The sequence below is a fragment of the Pteropus alecto genome, unplaced genomic scaffold (assembly GCF_000325575.1).
Source record: "Pteropus alecto unplaced genomic scaffold, ASM32557v1 scaffold138, whole genome shotgun sequence".
Classification (NCBI taxonomy): domain Eukaryota; kingdom Metazoa; phylum Chordata; class Mammalia; order Chiroptera; family Pteropodidae; genus Pteropus; species Pteropus alecto.
This window is the reverse complement of record NW_006441525.1, coordinates 1,298,038-1,305,127: the sequence shown is the minus strand read 5'-3', so window position 1 is coordinate 1,305,127 and position 7,090 is coordinate 1,298,038. Positions and strand designations below refer to the sequence as shown.

At 35.1% G+C, this 7,090-nt stretch overlaps 1 protein-coding gene and 1 pseudogene across 9 annotated transcripts in view; both read right to left on the bottom strand.

Moving 5' to 3' along the window:
* Positions 1–7,090, bottom strand: part of FANCC (Fanconi anemia complementation group C) — a 236,060-nt gene that overhangs the window by 199,697 nt on the left and 29,273 nt on the right. The window lies entirely within an intron of this gene.
* On the bottom strand, positions 3,737–3,905 carry LOC112485416 (annotated as a pseudogene).

Here is a 7,090-nt window from a genome sequence, read left to right as displayed (position 1 = left end):
AATGCTATATCCAGCAACATTTCCAAGGATGAAGATGCAATGTAAACATTATCAGGCAGATTTTTAAAGTAGGAGAGTTCACCAGCAAACCAGCAAAGAAAATTCTTAGGAATGTTCTTCAAATAGAGGAAAATTATCCCAGGAGAAAAATAGAAGGTAGAAGAAGTAATTAAGCACAAAGAAAAAGAGCACTTATGGATGTAAATGTTAAAAACTCATAGAAGCAATAGCACACAGGCTGGAAGGAGTTAAACTATTTTAAAGTCTGATATTATCCAAAAAAAGAGAAAAGGTACTTTCAGACTTATATGAATAAAATATGTTGTAATTTCTAGGATAATCATTAAAAGAATAGACATCCAATATGTAATTTTGAAACTAATAAACTGTGGCATTACTTTTTAAAATCATGGATCAAAAAGAATGCAAGAAAGGAGAGAAAATGGAACACAAAATAGTTGGAGCTAAAAGAAGGAAATAAAAGTCAGATTTAAATCCAACTGTGTCACTGATCACATTAAATGTAAACAGGCTAAATGATATAGCTTAAAAAAATGATGATCAGGTTAGGTTTTTAAAATCTAAAAATACAGTGTTTATCAGTGACAACGGAAACTTAAGAATAAGAAAAGGTTGACAATAACAAAAAGAAAGTTGGCACAGCTATTCCTAGTAAATAAAATCAGTTACAGCAAAATACATCAATAGAGACACTTCATAATAATAAAATTCAACTCACCAGGATGCTATAGAAATTTAAAATTTGTACACACCAAATAACATATTACTACGTAAAGCAAAAACTGACAAAACTCCAAGGAATGAAATAGTTCCACAATCAAAACAAGTGGGATATAATTAAAGCATTTACAGCTGTAAATGTGTATATATTTTAAAAGCTTTCTAAATTAACCTTACACCACATATAAAATTAACTCAAAATATCAAAGACTTTAGTATAAGCTCTAAAATTATAAAACTCTTAGAAGAAAGCACAGGGGAAAAAACTTCATGACACTGGAATTGGCAATGAATTCTTAAGATATGACATCAAAAGTACAGGTAACAAAAGAAAAAGAAATCAGACTTCATAAAATTAAAAATTTGTGCATCAAAGGGTGCTATCAAGAGAGTGAAAAGGTAACACAAAGAATAAGAGAAAAACATTTGGAAATCATATATCTGATGAGTTAAGATTTAGAATGTATAAAGAACTTCCACATAAACACATGACAACAAAAACAAACAATTAAAAAATGGGCAAAAGACTTGAATAGACATCGCCCTGACAAGATATACCAATAGCCAATGGGCATATGTAAAGATGTTCAACATCACTAATCATTAGGGAAATGAAAATCGAAACCACAATGAGATACCACTTGACACCTATTAGAACAGCTATCATCAAAACAAACCAACTAACAAAATAAGATACAAGTGCTGGTGAAGCTGTAGAGAAATTAGAACCCTTGGACTTTGCTGTTAAGAATATAAAATGGTGCAGCTACTGTGGAAAACAGTATGACTATTTCTTTAAAGTAGTTATCATAGAATTACCACATTATCCAGCAATTCCACCTCTGGGTTATATCCAAAAGAACTGAAAGCAGGGATTGGAACGTGTATACCCAGGTTTACAATAGCTAAAATCTGGAAAGAACCCAATTTCCATCAGTGAATGAATGTACATACAAGGTGTGGTATCCACATACAATGGAATATTATTCAGTGGTTAAAAGTAATGAAATTATTGACACATCCTACGACATGGCTAAAACTTAAAGATACTTTGCTAAGTGAAGTAAGCCAGACACAAAAGAACAAATATGGTATGCCTCCACTTATATGAGGTGCCTAGAATAGTCAAATTCATAGAGACAGAAAGAATGGTGGTTGCCAGGGGCTGGGGAAAGGGGTAATGGAGAGTTATTGTTTAATGGATAGAGAACTTCAGTTTGGGAAGATGAAAAACTTTCTGGAGATGAATGGTGGCAATGGTTACACAACAATATGAATGTACTTAATGCCACTGAACGGTACACTTAAAAATGGTTAAAATGGCAACTTATATCATGTATATTTTACCACAATAAAAAATATTAATTAATGAGTTAGGTATCCATCTTAAGAAGGGGAAAAAAGGGAAGAATCCAAAAAATAGCAAAAAAGTACTAGATTACTACTCTGAAGAAACTTGAAGTTTAAAAGCCTGTTATGAATCTGTTAGAAATTAAATCACATTCGAAATATAAAAGACTTTATATAAAAAATATGTTGAGACCTTTGTCAATACCACTAAAGTATATTGTAGAGTAAAATATAACTAAAAGATTTAAATGACTCTATCAGATTTTATTATACCAATCAAAATAATTTGTAAAACTAGTGATGCAAAAGAAAATAGTAAGTGTTGGAAAGTTGTAGGAAAATTGGAATCCTCATGCATTGCTGTTATGTTATTTCACTGATGGAAATTTGGGTTGTTTCCAGCTTTTAGCATTGCTGGTGAAAATATAAAATGGTGCAGCCACTATGAAAAACAGTTTAACAGTTTCGCAAAAAGTTAAACATATGACTCAGCAATTCTATTCTATGTAGACCCAAGAAAACAGAAAAAAGTATTTAAACAAAAATTTGTACACATATGTTCACAGCAGCATAATTTATAATAGCCAAAAAATAGAAGTAACCCCCAAATTAATCAACTGATGAATGGATAAAATATGATATATCTCATATGTAACTGTAGAATCAGCTCAAACTGGCCTTATCTTGTTTCTAACAAGATACTGAATTGTTTTTCAGTGACAAGAGAACAAAACCTTATGTCATGCAGTCAAAGCATGCACAGAGGAGAGAACTCTGACTTTCAATAACACCCTGCATCAAAGTTTCCCCCATCCTTCATGGAACCAAAACGCTGGGACTTGACCAGAACTGGATCACCAGAATCCTTTCAGAGGTGAGAGCTCTGCTATCCAGGAAGAAAAAGTACTAGATTACTACTCTAGATCCAGTGCTGAAGCTCTCCAACTGAAATCTGCTCCACGAGTGCTTCCATATACCTGACTGTCCTTCTCTAACTCCTTAAGTTCTACTCCAAACCCTCAGTCAGGGAGACACATTTGAGCCTTGCCTCCTGTCTCTTTGCTGGTAGATCTTAATAGTAAGCCTTTTATTTTTCTCAAAAGTCAGTGTCATAGTATTAGCTTCTACGCACGATGGGCAGGGAGCCCTTGCTCAGTAACATATACAATGGAATTTTATTTAACCAAAAAAAAATAATGAAATATTGGCACATGCTACAATATGGCTGAACCTTGAAAACATGCTAAGGAAAAGCAGTCAGACACAAAAAACCACATACTGTATGATTCTGCCTATGCAAAATGTCAGAAGAGGCAAATACATAGAGCCAGAAGCAGATTAGTGGTTGCCAGGGTCTGGAGCAGCGGGGAGGGGAGGATTGAGGGAGGGAATGTATATATGTAAATGGGGAGTGACGCTTCATGGGTAAAGAGTTTCTTTTGGAGGTGATGAAAATCTTCTAAAATTATTCATAATGGTTGAATAAGAATCAATGCACTTAATACTATGGAAGAATTATTACACTTTAAAATGATTAAAATGGTGATTTATTTATGTGAATTGAACCTCAATAAATAAAAGCCTAGTCATATAAAATTCTGCCATTAAAATCAACTCAATATTATATAACATTATTACTATAGGAGCATGGATCATTTATTTACTGAACTGAGAGGTATCAAAATGATTCTAAATGATTAATAACAATATTTCACATTACTACTCCTGCCTTATAGTTGCACCCAAGATGAATATACGAAAGAGTAGGACAGAAACTTCCACACTTGATCTTAGCCAAAAGGCCAAGAAGCGATAGGTTAGAAACTTCCAGCAAGGTCCTTCTCACTGACCTCCTCGTGGCCATCAGCAATATCAGGAATGAAAACAGGTAATGGAAAAAGACATTAAATCAAATGTGAAAAGACTGAAGGAAGACAATGTAGATACTGGTAGATGCTTTCTTAAAGCATACATAATATTTTCCTTTCCAGCTTTTTATAAATTTCTTTTACATGAGGCTGATGAGAAATTTACTGCACAGGCATTCTTAAAGCTCTAATTCATCAATACATCACAAGCGATGAACATGTCAATTAGCAACTTCTACTGTAAGACTACTTCACTGGAGTTATAAATATCACACACAGCTTATTCATATTCTTCATCACTGTCTTTGTCTCCACCTTTATTATCTGATGAGTACTTTTCTAGTCTATAACATCTTCACCTTCTAGAACTCAAGAGGAAACTTGTCCCTAGCACTATGATTGGTTGATGCTTCACATTAACTTTGCATTACACAAAGAAAGTCATTTCTTACAAGTCAAACTTTACTCACACTAAAGTTGTTTTTTTTTTTAAAGAAATTGACTAGTGCCTTCAATACTTGATGCTGGAACACTGAAATGAGTTCAGCAACTTGATGACTATTATAGACTCATTCACACTTTAATTCATAAATACAATTTAGAGAGACATTCCAGTCTTTAATTTACCCAAAACATTACTGTTCATACCAAGAATCGACATTTTCTTAGACCTTAACATTTTCTCTTCTCTTTCAACAACAGGGCTAGCAGATGGCTTTCTTTTATGAAACCATTAAAAAACATTTTATTACTTCATAAGAACTATTGAGAAAGCTCTGATGAGGGATAAACAGCAAAGTTACCCTGAGAGCCAGACTCTAGGGGTGAGTTAGGCTTACTCACTCCGTCAATGCTTCATGCCCCCAAACCTGCCTCACAGTAACTACTATTCAAATTGTATCAGCAAAACAACTTACTGGATATCAGAGATTTTCTAGATCAATTGCAAAAGTCAAAACTGCACATGCTAAATCTCAAAATATTGAGTCTACTGTATATTAAAACCCCTCTATATCACGATCTGACTTAAAATGACATAAGAATCATGATATAAACATACTAACTGAATGTACCAGGAGAATTCAACACTGGGAAAATAGCAGATTCAAAGGCCCCAAACACCGTGTCTTCTGGATGACAAAGAAGACTTCTGTAAACTGAAGAATATACTGTAGTTGAAAAGAAATATACTTTTTTATTGCTCCTTTAGATACCATATCAAATCCATATCTTTGTTGATATTTTTTTCTCATCCAAAGAGATTTCATTTAAATTTTCCAATAGGGTTTTTGTAAAGTATAAATTAGGAAATTATATGTCCTTAGTGGATTACAATATTTCAACTATATTAAACTCCTCTGAGCATAGATATAAAAGTACTCTAGGGTTCTGGAGAAACAAAAAGAAGTGAGAGATGTCCCCAGATCTCTCCCCTTAAAAAAACAATAAGCTGAATACCGAAAACTCAACTAAAAACACCCAAACTTCACACCAGCACATCTGAGCTTGGGATCTGCACATAAGAGCTGCCAGAGGTCAGACCCCGGGGTGTCAGGGGAGCACTGGACTGGGAGAAACAAAGAAGCTGCCTCTCGCAGCTGCCGGAGCTCACTATACTGGGAGGGGGAGGGGAGAAGGTGCAGCGAGTTCCCTGAACAGCCCTGCTTGTGAGTGCTGTGAGCTCCACGTGGCTGACAGCAGGGCCCAGTCATCAGAGCACAAAGCAGAGAAATAGGATGGCAGAGAAACAACAGTTAATTTTTACTGGCCTCGGTTGCAAACCCGAGGCTGAGCTGCAGCCCCCAACCTGCAACCCAAAAGGCCCCTCCTCCCATACCCTCAAAGACTGAACACTGTGGAGCCCCAGGAGTATCTGAGCAACCACTATCAAAATTGTCGCTAACACTGACAGGAACTGAGACTGAGGGTAGCAAGCGTGATTAAACATTTGCAAGAAAAATAAGGCACTATTAAGTCTTTAAATAAAGCAGGGATGCAAGAGCCATAGACACCACCTACTGGAAACCAAAAGAAAAGCCCCTTTTTTGCAACAGGCTAAAGATTTATATAATAAATCTTTCTGGAAAAAAAAGCAGAATACACTTCCATTAATGCCCAGGTAGAGGAACAGTCCATTAAACACCATGAACAATCAAGGTGACAAGGCATCTCATAAAGAAATAGAAAAATCTCCAGAAAATAAGCTTACAGGTATAGAAACATGCAACTTAAATGACAGAGAATTCAGGATAGTACTTCTGAAAAAACTCAGTGAGTTCCAAAACGAGTCATATCAACAATTTTAGGAACTGAAAAAACAACTAGATGAGCAGAATGAGTTATTTAGTAGGGGGATTGAAACCCTCAAAAAGAACAGAGTACATCTTCTGGAGATAAAAAACACACTGCAAGAGCTGAAAAATGAAATACCAAGCTTGGGAAATACAGTCGACCAAATGGAGGAAAGTATCAGTGATATCGAAGACAGAAATCTAGAAATCAGAAAGAAGAAGAGAGAAACCAAGAATGAAAAATAATGAAAGAGAAATACGAGAACTAGCTAATACCATCAGGAGAGGAAACATAAGAATAATGGACATTATCGAAGGTGAGGAAAAGGAGCAAATAGTGGATGAAAATTTCCCAAATATAAGGAATGAGCTAGAGCATGAAATTCAAGAAGTCAACAGAACACCCAATTATCTCAACCCAAAAAGGCCTTCTCCAAGACACATCATATTAAAATTATCAAAAATCAATGACAAAAGAATTCTCAGGGCAGTCAGGGAGAAAAAATGGTAACTTATAGGAAAATCCATTAGATTATCGTCGGACTTCTCAGCACAAACCTTACAAGCCAGAAAAGAAAGGAATCAAATATTTAAACTATGAAGTGAAAGGAACAACCAGCCTAGAATAATGTATCCAGATAAACTCTCCTTTAGATATGAAGGAGAAAATACAAAAATTGAGGGAAATCACTACGAGGCCTGCACTACAGGAAATACTGAAAGGGGTCAGCTCACCTAAAACAAGATAACAACAACAACAACAAAATACATAATTAGAAGTAAAGTGACTATCAGGTAAATAGAAACAGAGGAGTGCAACCCTTACAAAGGACAGGGCAC